The sequence below is a fragment of the Camelus dromedarius genome, chromosome 23, assembly GCF_036321535.1.
Source record: "Camelus dromedarius isolate mCamDro1 chromosome 23, mCamDro1.pat, whole genome shotgun sequence".
Lineage (NCBI taxonomy): Eukaryota > Metazoa > Chordata > Mammalia > Artiodactyla > Camelidae > Camelus > Camelus dromedarius.
The window spans coordinates 22,040,968-22,054,064 of NC_087458.1; the positions used below are offsets into that span (position 1 = coordinate 22,040,968).

The following is a 13,097-nucleotide window of genomic DNA, read 5'->3' on the forward strand; positions in this document are numbered from 1 at the left end:
AGGTGCTTGAGACACAGGAAAGCTGAACCTCCTGGTCTATCAGAGGAAGGCAGGGCATCTTCACAGAGAACCAACAGGGAAACGTTGATAGAAACCAATCAGCACCAATTATACGTGAGCATTCTTCTTACAGTCTTAGGTTTCCAGCAGAGTATCACAAGTCCATGATGAGGCCTCAAGTGTGCTTAATTCCTGATGCAGTTTGAGCAGCTCAGCAGCTTTATGAATATAAGACATCCTACATCTAACTGCAAGTCCCCTTTAGGCGACTGGAGTCTTCCTCTTTTGCTCTATTAAATTCCAGTCTCCACACAGCATCCAGAAAGATCCTATGTAAAAGGTAAATCAGATCATGTCACTCCCCTTCTCAATTTTTTTTCCCACTGTACTTAGAGTAAAATTCAAGCTCCCTTCCTGTCTCCTGAATCACAGGCTTTGCTGCAGCCTGACCTCTGCGCACTTCTCCAACTCCCTCCCCTCACTCTCCCCACCTCCATTGCACAGCCTGACTGACTCTACTCTGTTCCATTGAACAGGTCAAGCTTGTTCTTGCCCCAGGGCTTTGCATTAGCTGTTTCATCTTAGAATCCTCTTTTCCTTTATTTTCCCTTTGGTGGGTTTTCTCTTGTCAATCTCTATTATGTTAACTAGTCTAAATTCTCTGTGTAACACTTATCACTTCTGATGCTTTTCTTGTGCATTTGCTTTTGCCTTTCCTTTGCCTGGAATATCAGCTCTATGTGATCAGGGTCTTTGTCCCAGTGCCTAGAACAGCAGCTGAGACACAGTTGTTTATTTTATGTTTATTTTAATGAATAAATGGATCTGATGTATCATCCATTGTAAGACACAAGCTAGTAAGAGGATTTCCATTTGATGGCTGATGAAGGGGTTGAGAAGTATTAGAAGGGAGAGAGGGGGATGGTAAACTTGTTAATTTCTGTATGTGGGCAAGGCCTCCCCACTTATAACAACACTTTTGTACAGATTATAAAAAGGCTCACACCTGCATTAGGGTATAATGTTGTTGGAAGGTGGGAAGACTAGATCTCAGCTTCCAGCCAATACCTGGATGGCTGCCTTTGTGTTTTTTGGCCACGATTTGTATAGTAATTCATGCTCTTCTTGTGTGTGGGTAGTCCTCTTGGTGCTCCTGTGCGTGGGCAGTCAATGAACACCAATGGATTTGCCTATAGCTCAGACATGTGGTGTCAAGGATTGAGTGTAAGATTTGCAATCAGGGGACAGAGTTGAATTCTGGAGTCCTTGCTACTTAACCAGCTATGTAAATTGTGCAAGTCACTTTTGGAAGCCCAGATGTCTCATCTGTAAAATGAGGATGATTGCGGTAATACTTTACAGTACCTATATCCTTGGGTTGTTTTGTGAATCAAATGAAATTAAGGTACAGGAAAGTACTTGGTAACTTTAAAGTTTTCAAAAGTATAAAAATAGTCCTAAACTAACATTAGTTATTATTATCATTATTAGAACTGACAGATGGGAAGCCTTTGTTTACATAATAATACCCAGGGAACTGATCACATTACCAGAAATATTTGCATAAGAAAGATTCTGTTTGGGTTTGGTTTTTAGACTTTGATAACCTTAAGCAGAAGCTAAACCTCACTAACAACAGTGTTTGCCAGCTCAGGATCTCCAGAGAGCTCTCAAGGGAAATCTGGCTTGTTCTCTTTTGTCTGCTAGCTCATTACAGCAACTCACTGCCTTGACTGAGAGAGCTGTCTTTCAAGGTACCCAGGCATCATTCTTAGAGTGGTCCCTTGTGTCTCTAAATCCTCATTGCCACTGCCCTTATCCATATGTTTATAACTTATTACCCTTACTACCTCGGAGTTGCCATGGTAACATCCTTTTTTATCTGTAGACCCAGACATGTTTCAAACTTTCTTACCCCTACAAGCAAAACTCACTTTGTGGAATAAAAGGAACTATTTATACTTTTTTGATAATTAAAAATATTTCAATCAGAAATAAATGCTCCTGGTTAAAATACCAAATTGTACCAAAAGGAAGAATGACAATCTCCTACCTAACTCTTTCCCATCCTTCTCCATTCTCTAGCTTTGTTTTAATTATTTTATCTGCCTCTTCTGGTAATAACTTCCATATGTCCAAATATTATATTTATAATACTTGATTCATCAATTTTAAACATTATACATTGACTTGCTCTTATTATGAAGATGAGACTTTAACTCTTACATTGTCTTCTCCGTCTCCTCCCCATCTTTCTAATATAGTTATTTTATTATTTTTAGTTGAATCAGTTATGTATATTTACAACATTATGGCTATAAAATATTTTTCTTTTGGTTGAAGAGCAAAATTTTATTTTATTACTGTGTTTCCTTTCTGGCATATCTCCCTCTCCCACCCCCAATAACACACACCCTACCCCTTGAGTCTCTATTTCTTCCCTCCCTCCCTTCCTTTTTTGATGTCTTCAGTTGTTTTCAAATGCTTTATCATATCAGCTAATCGATAGAATGTCTTTTTTTTTTTTTTTAAACCCTCTTCTAGAGTACTCCTTTCTAATTCATTCCATTTTCCTCTTCTCTTCTAACTTGACCAGATTACTTTAGGTCTGATCCACAATAGTCCTCCTGGAGCTTCTCTTCCCTGCCTTTTTTTTTTTTTTTTTTTTTTTGGATTGGAGCCACTGTGTCCTGAATTGCATGAGTATCTCTTAATTTACTACCTTGTTTTACTGGAAAACATCCTTAAGTAACTTTCTAAGAAAGGATGTTTTAGGTAACTTTTTCAGAAAAGCATTTCTCAAAATGTTTTTATTTTGCATTTACCCAAAACTGATCATTTTTCCTGGTGTAAAATTTTAGGTTGGAAAACATTTTCTCTTAAATTTTTGTATTTTGAATTAATTACCTCTAGTTTCTATTCTGATAACTGAGTGTCTTTCTAGAGGTGAATTTTTTTCCTATTAAAAATCATTTAGAATCTTAGCCTTGTTACTTTAGAGATTTTATGATAATTTTTTTAAGGGTTGGCCTTTTATTCTTCTGTTGATATTCAGTGATCCTTTCAATTTGGATATATGCCCCTTACCTTGGGCAAATTTTCTAAAATTATTACTTTGATATTTCTTAATTCTCTGATCTTTTTTTCCCCTCTGAAACTCCTGAGGATGAATCTCTGAATTTATTCTCATTTTTTTCTCTCATATGTTCTGTCTCTTTGTTATTTTGTTCTAATTTTTGGAGACTTCCTTGAGTTTATCTTCCAACTCTTCTATTGATTTTTTTTTATTTTAGCAATCATATATTTAAGACCTTACTCTTTGACTTTCCACATTAATCTTTTTTATTTTAAGGATGTGACATTTTTTGAGGCTGAAAATAAGATGAGTTCTGAATTTCTTTTTTCCTGTGCATTATATCTGATTCATCTTTAATCAACTCTTATTTTACTTTTTCTCCCCTCTTAATTCCAATCTATCTTTCATGCTGGTGGGTTTTCTCAAATGTTTAGTGCCTATTCACAATGAGAAAGACACTTTTAGATCTCTAGTTATTATGGTTTAAAAAAGAATATTTATCTATGAATTTCCTCTCTGAGGGGAAGAAATCTGAAGGCAGACCATAGTGGAGAGTATAGGTTTTCTTTCCCTCAATTCCCTTATATTTATTTTGCATTTACAACTTTAATTCTTTCTTTGTCCTCTCGGCCTTATATTCTTGTTCTGAATTTTTATTATTAAAAATATTGACTATTTTTCATAACTCTTATTGGCAAGAACCATATTTTGAAAAACAATTATTTATCAAGCTTTTGTGATGTGCCAGACCCATAAACTAACCAAAGGGACAAATATAAAGAGTTCATAGAGTAAGTGCTAATAGTTTAGTGGAGGGGTTTAGTCATTGTATCTAAATTCCTGGGTTTAAATCCAATCTTAGGCACTAAAAGCAGAACATGGAGTGTAGACTGCTCTTCTGTGCCATGGCTTGGATTGTTTGAAAGAACTTTGGATTCACAGAGATGTAGATCTCTGGATTTCTACGAGGGCCTGTGACTTGGTAGAGTTAGTGGTTGTCTCTGAACTAAATTACTTATATATAGCATCCCCATCATTACAATTAAAGCACAGGGCTCAACCTCATAATTCCTTTATTCTGTGACTCTGAAGGGATCCAACTTCAACAAATATTTTGCCAGACATTTTTTGACGAGCAGAGTGTGCCAGGTACAGCCTCCCTCTACTCAGGAGCTGATGGTTTAGTGGAGGGTTGCTGGGAAGTGGGGGACACACCCGCAGATAGATCACTAACATGCAAGGACAGTGATTGGTGTATGAATAATCCTCATTTCTCAAATCCTTACTCAGTGTTCCCTCTTTCTTCATCCCCAACGAGAAACCAGAAATGTAGCCCAAAGGAGTTCCTCTCCCAAAGGCTCATAGAGGAAGAGAGAGTCTGAGGAATCCAGCATCAAACATCTGTACCCCAGATGGGCCTATCAGAGGGAGAGTATTTATCAGACTTGGGACTAGTCAGAAGGAGATATGAATTGTAAATGCATCACGCAGCCAGTTGAACAGAATTACCCAGCTAGAGAAACTTGGCTTGTGAGAAGGCTACACAGGCCAGATGTCTAGTTTGCCCTAAGAGAGGATCTACAGTTGCTGTGGGAAGGAAGGGGTTGAGAATCCACTTCAGTAAAATCACAAATGTCATTGGCTACTCCCTGTGGTGCATCCTTGGAAGCTAAGCCAAGGGAATCTCTGTGCCCTGAGGGAGACTCAGCTTGCCTGACCTTTGCAGACTTCAGCTTCTTTTGGGTCATGACTTGTTTCTGTTGTTTTTCTCTCTAAAATTATGTCCCAGTGACGAAGGGTTCTTCACTGCTGAACCTACTTTCCATCCATTGCTCTTTCTCTCCTTTTCACATCAGAGTTGAGTTTAGTATCCAACTAAGTCCAGACCAGTGTGCTTACCTTTTGCTTTGGTTTCTGTGTGTCAGATTTCATTAACCTGTTATCATGTGGAGAAAAATCACCAAATAAAAACAAATGGCTGAGCCACCGTTTAAGGGAGCCATCAACCACCTGGTGTCACCATGCTGTGAAGCAGACAATGAGATGCTATGTATTTGTTTTCTGATGCCTGTGGTGGGCTGAGGTCTCTGTGTGTTGGTGCATTACTGTCTCTTCCCTGCCTCATTCCCTGAGTTTTGATGCTGGGGAGTTTGAGGGCAGAAAGACTGTTGAACACAGCAATGCTAGAACATGACCCACTTCCCTCTAAAAGCGTCCTTAAGAGGGTGAGTTGGGAGGTGCCCTGCAGAGCCATGGCAGAGAGTGGCGTCTGCAGTGTGCACTGTAGGATGTGTATCTGGGGACAGGAAGGCAGATGCGTGTGACGACCAGGGGATCAGGTGGAGAAATCAGTGCTGCACAGACCTGGATGCTCTGGATTAGCTGTGCTTTGCTCCCTCACCCTCTGTGGCTGTTGAGCCAAAGGAATGGTTGGGCTGGGCCCCTGCAGTGGCGGATCTGTTAAACATCAGCCAGCCTTCATTATAGGTTTCTTTTGAAGTTGGGATTCAAAGTTCCCTGCAGCCAAGAAAAACATGCATGAGGAAAATAAGTGTAAGGGGTAGAGGAGGGCAGAGAGAAAAGAAATGGAGGAGAAACTTTAAAATGGAAAAGCAAGAAAACCTTCGAATCCCTCCACTTCCAAGTGCACAGACAGTGCGGACTCTAAAGAGACAAGTCTCCCCTTCTCATACTCATTGTGCCTGGCAAAGGGAATAGGAGGGAAGAAAGGAGAGAACACCTTACAGGTGAGCTCAGAAAGTTTACCTACAAATGGAAATGCCCCTTGGTTATTTTTCTCCAGGCCAATTTCTCCATTGTGTCCATAGGGACCGTTTTATGGAGTCAGTGAAATCCACAATTTTTCTGTTCACCTGGCTCAGTGACGTTTTCTCCCCAGGTGAGTGGAGAGAGGTTGTTTTTCTTCTTTTCATGGCTATTTTCTAGCCAAATAGGCAGACCATGTGGTATGTCTGGGTTAAAAGTATTTCCTCTTAGAAAGTTTTTAGGAGAGACCCTGGTCTGCAACCACATTCAGTTGTTCAAGATACTTGGGTGTTTTCCTAGGCGTTGGAGTGCTGGCCCTGGTGCCCTGGCCAGATGCCACCTGTCTCAGGGAGCTTTCACTCAGGGATCTTTCCCTCAGCTTTAAGCCTAAGAATCTGAAAGACAGCTGCACACTTACACATGCTTTCCTTTTTTTTTTTTTCCTGAAGATTTGTTTCATCAGAGCATCACTCCCTGGAGGAAGCTGCTGACCCGTTAATTTTCTGAGCCCCAGAAACATCTCTCCCTTCTCACCAGAAACTCTGTCTGCATCTGTGGACCTGACTCCTCTAGCTTGATGCTTGGCTGATTCCTACTTATCCTTCAAGCCTCAGAATGTCACTTTCTCCTTCCTGGGAACAGTCCTTTGTCCTCAAATAGGAATTTGCTCTCTCATGTCTACCACTTCTCATCCCCCTGCTGTCGTCCCTCTGCTCTGGCCCCATTGTCTCTCACCTGTGTTACTACAGTTGCCTCCTAACTGGTCCTCCCACTTTGGCTCATGCACCGCACTCCTCTCTGTCTATTTTTAACGCAGCAGCCAGAGTAATCCTATTAAAGAATGCCTCAGATCAAGTCATTCCTCTGTCTGGAATGCTCCAGCAGCTTCCCAGCTCATTCAGAGTCAAAGCCAGTAGTACCGCGATGACCTCCAGGTTCTTCTACCTGATCTGGCACCAGTGTCTTCTGTGGCCTCCTCTCCCACCATGCTCTCCCTTGTTTACTCCATCCTAGCCACACCGGCCTTCTCATTGTCCTTTGACTTGGTAGATGGTACTCCTCCTGCATACATTTTTCAGTGGCTTTTCGCTCTGCTGGAATGTTTGCCCTTCCAATTCCTACATGGCTGGTTTTCCTACTTTCTTCCAGTCTTCTTTCAAATTCACCCTCTAGGTGAAACCTTCCCTGGTGACCTCACCTAAAATCTCATATTCCTCTAACTCTTCGTGGTTTCTTCTGTTTTATTTCTCTTTTTGGAATTTGTCCCTAGCATGCTATATATTTAAAATTTTTGCTTAATGTCCGTATTCTCTGCTACAGTATAAGTTCCATTAGAGAGGGGTTTTTGTATGTTTGGGTTGCTGCTTCACCCTAGCACTCAGAACAACGGAAGATTAAGAGTGTTCAGTACATAGTTGTCTTACCCTAGTGTAGTGGTTAACAAGCTATGGCCCGTGGACCAACTTTACCCTACCACCTATTTTTGTAAATAAAACTTTATTAGAATGCAGTCACGTTCACTTGTTTTCTTACTGTCTATGGCTGCTTTCATGTGGCAGAGTTGTGTAGTTACAAAGAGACTATGTGGCCCATAAAACCTAAATATTTTCTGTTTGGCCCTTTATAGAAAAAGTTTGCCAACTCCTGTCTGAGTACATATTTACCTTGTGATATTGTCATTACCCGTTTTTCTCTGTCTCTTGCACATGACTTTAGGCTCTTGGTTCATAGTTCTTGTAACGTAGGAAGTGCTGAATTAATATTTTTAAAATGCATTAACATAGATATGAATAGAAAATCAATGCCACGGGGGGAAATGACAGTGTTGAGCAAGGGTTTGGGAAGGGTAGAGTGTGCTACTCTGTACCGAAGAAAGAAGGAACCTCTGAATCTTCACTCTAGCAACCCTTCCTACTGGTCCCCTTACTGTGGTAGGATTGCCAAATTCAGAAATAAAAAGAAACTGAAAATAATCATGAAAGTGTGACCGTATTAGTTGAGGAAGGAAAGGCTGTAAGCCATTTTGCTCATTATCTCATTATTTGAGTGGCTGAGCCCTGGCTCTGAAATATGAAACGTGGAGTAAATTTTGGTAATCAGAGAAATAGTCAAATTCAATAGCCAGAAAGTAAGATGAATCCTCATTAACTGGGGAGATAGTGATTAGGACAAGGAGCAGATTTTCCCATCCGAAAGGAGTAACAGGGCCCTTCAATGAGATCTCGCCTCTTGAAGTGATGTCACAGATCAGCCAGGATCCTCACTAAACATTTTAGTTAGGCTTTTGTGGTTGTAAAAAACAGAAAGTCACCCAAGTTAAACTTAAAAAAAAAAAGAATTTATTGTGTAATCACATATGGGTTGGAAGTGGGGCTAGAAGGCTGCCAGGGACTAAGGCAGGTTTCACACTTCGTTTCGCTCGAAGGCTGTCTCTGCGCCTTAGTGCGTCTTCGCCATTCATACCTTGTGACCAGTTTGCTAGATTACTCATAGTTCCTATTCCCTTATAGCTCTAGTTTAAAACTAAACTCAGCTTTCTGTGGCTCCGGCTTTATCTCACTGAGTCTTCTCTTTAGATTGGCATCCCATTGCTAATTGCCCCAGTCTCTTGCAGAATTTTGGTTCAAATTCTGGAGACAGTCAATGTGACTTGGTCCAACTCATCTCTACATGTCAGGCGAGAAGTCATAGGTTTCTGGCCAGTAGTGGGCTCAAGTAACTATGGCCAAAAGAGCAGGATGGTAGGGAGGGCTCCTCCGGGTTCCAAGGCAACATCTCTTCTCAGCTGGTACCAACACTCTGGGTAGAGCCAGCTGGTTTTTTTTATCTTTACTTCTTAAAAATGGAACTCCTGACAGGCATAATTTCTTGGACCTTAGACTTTGCTACTCCTAGTAATGTAATTCCCACAGAATTGCAATAACAGTTTTATGTCTAAGATTTCATGATTTAGAATTCAAATCTCAAGTATGTCAGGATAATCCAGAAAAACTATCTAGTTCATGGTAAAATGTATGTATATATAGTATCGTGATATCTCTGTATCTATCATCTATTTTACCAATAAAAAGCACTTTGCATGGACTATTTAAGGCTCACTATAGCTGTAAGAAGCAGATATTTTGATTATCTCCATTTTATACACAAGAAAACTAAGACTGAGATAGTTAACTGTCATAACGCAGTGGTAGGACAGTGATTAAACTCTGACTCCAGACCCTGTGTTAATAACCATTCTATATATTGTGTGTCAGGTATAATACGTCTTACCTGCAGCAAAGTACTTAGCTCATAATGTGTGTAATAATAAAATACAAATTAATTACATAATGATTGTTTCAGAGGATATATATTTGAAGAGATGTGGGAAAGAACATGGAAATCACTATGGGCTTGGTACTTAGGAAGGACATTATAGAAAAGGTGGATTCCTTCAAACATGAATAGTGAAAAGCAGGAGCGTTTATGAGACAAGAATAAAGATGTGACCGAGTACATATAGCCATGTGCAAACATATTCAGGCCACTACAAGGACAACAAGTTGAAAGGAAGGGAAGTTTCCTAGAGAAAAAGTAAGAAAGGAGAAAATTGGAAAAGTTATATTGGGAAGGCCTTAGATGTCGGCTAAGGGATTTGAACAGAAAACAATTGGGAGCCATGGGAGAGGTACAGAGATATCTACCTATCAATTGATTGATTAATCGATAGACATCTTTTAAAATATATGTCTGTTTTAATAGCTACCCTCTCTCTTGAATTTTAAATCTTCCTTCAGGGATCACTTTGCTTATCCCTGAAAGACAGTTTTTGAAATTTCCTTTTTTAAATGTTTGCTAGTCATATGCTTAATTAATTTTCATTTCTTTGGAAATGTCTTTATATTTTATCAAACTTCTTAAAAAATAACTTTCCTAGGTAGACAGTTTTAGATTGGCTCTTTGTTTCTCTTATCAAGATATTATACCGCAGTTTCCTGGTTTCCATTAATATTACTGAAAATTAGCTGTCTGATTTTCTTTCTTTTTTTTTTTTTGATGCAGATTTTTTTTTTTTTTTGGTGATATATAGGAGACTAATTGTCATTCCTGACTCTGAGCACTGATGTCATCAACAGTTAAGGGAAATTATCATATCTCTTCCAATATATCCTTTTTCTAATTTTTCTATTATCTCCTTCTGAATTTCCTATTAAATATATATGACACTTCTCATTCTGAACTTCATGTCTCCTAATATCTCTTCAATTTTTTAATCTTTGCCTCACTGTCTTGCATTTGGAGTAACTATTTTTGGCTTTAGTACCCAGTTGATTCTTTAAGGTTTCACTAACTTGCTCTTAGAACCCACCAATAAATTTTTAATTTTTATTAGTATACTTTTCATCTCCGTAAGTTCTATTCAGTCTTTTTTTGTATCTGCCTAGTCATTGAAAAAAATCAATCTCTGTTACTTATTCATACTTTGGATATTCTTTTTTATTTTTAAAAACAATTTAAGGTGATGGGTACCTGAATTTACACATATGATAAAATTTCATAGAACTAAAAATGCACACATTAGTATGAGTAAAATGGGACATCTGAACAAGGCTGGTGAATTGTATCAATGTCAATATCCTAGTTGTGGTTCTGTATTTTAGTTTTGTGAGGTGTAATCATTGGTGGATTACTCTGGACTATTTCTTACAAGTACACGTGAATATCTAATTATCTCAGATTAAGAAGTTTAATTAAAAAGATAATTAAGCATGCTTCTTTTACATTTTAGATCAGGTAGTCTGATTCTGTGATTTGTTATTTCTTCTGGTTCCTGCTCACAGTGCCTTGTTTCTTCATGCGTGCTTTGTGATTTTTGATTGTGAGCCCATGTTCCTTGAAACTTGACCCATCAAATTTCTTTCAGGCCTGGATTGAAGATATGCTCTTTTACTTCTGCCAGTTGCTTGGGGCACTGTGAACATGAAACTACTTTAAATATACATAATTGGCATAAAGCTTTTAGACCATAGAGTGTTATAAATTTGGAGTGCCAACCTGTGAGGACTGACTTGTAGTTACTTCCCAGGGGAGATTTTCACCTTACTTATTGGGGCCAAGATTGGGGAATGGAAATTTCCTTGCTGTGCTCCTTGATGAAGTGAGCTTTAAAATTTTTTTGGTGTTCTGTTTTATTGATGATATAACCTTTGAGGGTCCTGGCTGTATGTGGAACTCTTCCATAATACTTCCCACCTTGACTAAGTTTTATATTTTATTTCCTATCTCAGATTCTCACAAGGCCATCAAACTCAAGGCCAAGGGCACTAGGAAAGGGCAGTGCTCTCAGGGAAGTCAGTTGCTTCAGAGAATGTTTACTTTTCTGGATTCCTATTTTTACTTTGCATGTGGGCTAATCTTTCATTTCCTCTCAGCTTTGTAACTGTCCAAAATTTATTTCTGCATTTTATCAAAAAGTTAGAGTTGTTTTCAGTGGAGGGAAATCAGGACTTCTAAACTCTTTATATCAGAAATGGAAATAACTCTCCAGATAACTGATCTGGAGGTGGTATGCAGAATGACCATTATGAACCAGGGAGCTGGGAGGCAGGAAGATGACTTTGTAAGCTCCTATAGTAGTCCAGGCAAGAAAGGGTAACAGGTTGAAAATGATTAGGGGAATTACAGTGGCATAGTGGAAAGAACTAGGAAACTAAACGTGAGAAAACCTGGATTCTAGTCCTAGCTCCAACCTAGTCACACGATTTAATCATATGTTCATTCATGTTCATATTCATTGATATTCAACAAATGTTAATTGAGCACCTATTCTAGGCCAGGCACTCTTTTAGATACTGCAAGTGGTAAAGAAAAAAAAATCCTTCCTTTTTTTTTTCTTTTTTTTTTTTTAATTCCTTCCTTCATGGAGCTTATAGTCTGGTGTGAGGAAACAGAAGGGCAACAAACAGCAGATGAATACATGATATGCCAGATGGTGGTAAGTGCTGTGGAAAAAAATTCAGAAGAATGAGGGAGACAGGGAGTGCTTGCTGTGGAAGCAAGATGAAGGATGTCCGGGGAAGTTCTTACTGAAAAGATGACATGTGAGCAGATAGCTGAAGGAAGTACGGGAGTGAGCCACGTGGAATCTGGCAGATTATCCACGGCAGAGGGAACAGCAAGAAGCTGGAGTAGAGTGAGTTAACTTGAGATTAGGTGGTGTGGGGAAAGGTCACATGACCTACCAGGTCAGATAGTGCCTTAGAGGGTAATAAGGACTCACCATGAAAGAGAAAGCATTATTCACCCGACCCATAGGGAATCTGTGCCCCATCTCCCCTCCTAAGCCTCTTTCATACGCGAGTATAAAAATGTCAAGCTAAGTACAATGAGCAACTCCTCACTACATGCTTTTGAAAAGATTTATTGTGAGGAAAGCCTGTATCTGCCATGTGTGCTCAGGAGCCAGTAGGTACTCAGAATTGCCTGCTGAATGAAGGCTGCAGAATTGGGCGGTGGAGGGCAGGTTATAGCCCTTAGGACTAGGACAGAGTTAAGGATTCAAAATTCTTTCAAGTCAGAATTTAAAGGACTGAATACTGGCCTCAACACAACATCATGGAAATGTACAGGGATGAACTTAGATTTTAGGAAATCAAAACTGTGTAAACCAAGCTGATGGATACCTGTGTTTGCAGCAATCAGTGGGAAAATAATCGTAAGCAGAAGCTTCATATGAGACAGAATCGTGATGTGGACATTCAAAGTATGACAACAATTTTGGGCTCTGTTAAAAAGGGATGCAGTGTTCAGATGGCTGGAAGAGATGCTCCCCCTCGATACAGTGCTGATCAGGCTCTGTCTGGGGCCTGTGCTCAGTTCTGGGCAACAGATTTTATGAGGAACACCAGCAACCGGGAGGACATCCAGAGACCGGGGAGGAGAGTCGTGATGAGCGGGATGCTAAAATAGCCCTGTTCCCCTTCAAGTGTGGATTATTAACTTCTGCCTGCTTGATTGACAAATGAGTATAAAGTTTTTTTTTTTTAAAGTCACAATGGCCTCTTTTACGTTTTATTCATTCTATTTGTTCATTAATTCATTGTTTCTAACAATTATCTATTGAATGCCTACTGTTTTAGGCTCGGCAACGGCTCTAGGGATATGATTTTTGTCTTCAAAGAATTCAAGTGGGAGAGGCAGACATGTATGAGTCTCACTGCAGTACTGAGTAGAATATAGCTGAGTGCCATCTCTAAACGTCTTTGGCCCCTTAAGT

At 39.5% G+C, this 13,097-nt stretch overlaps 1 protein-coding gene across 1 annotated transcript in view; it reads left to right on the top strand.

Moving 5' to 3' along the window:
• Positions 1–13,097, top strand: part of PAPPA2 (pappalysin 2) — a 244,170-nt gene that overhangs the window by 36,174 nt on the left and 194,899 nt on the right. The window lies entirely within an intron of this gene.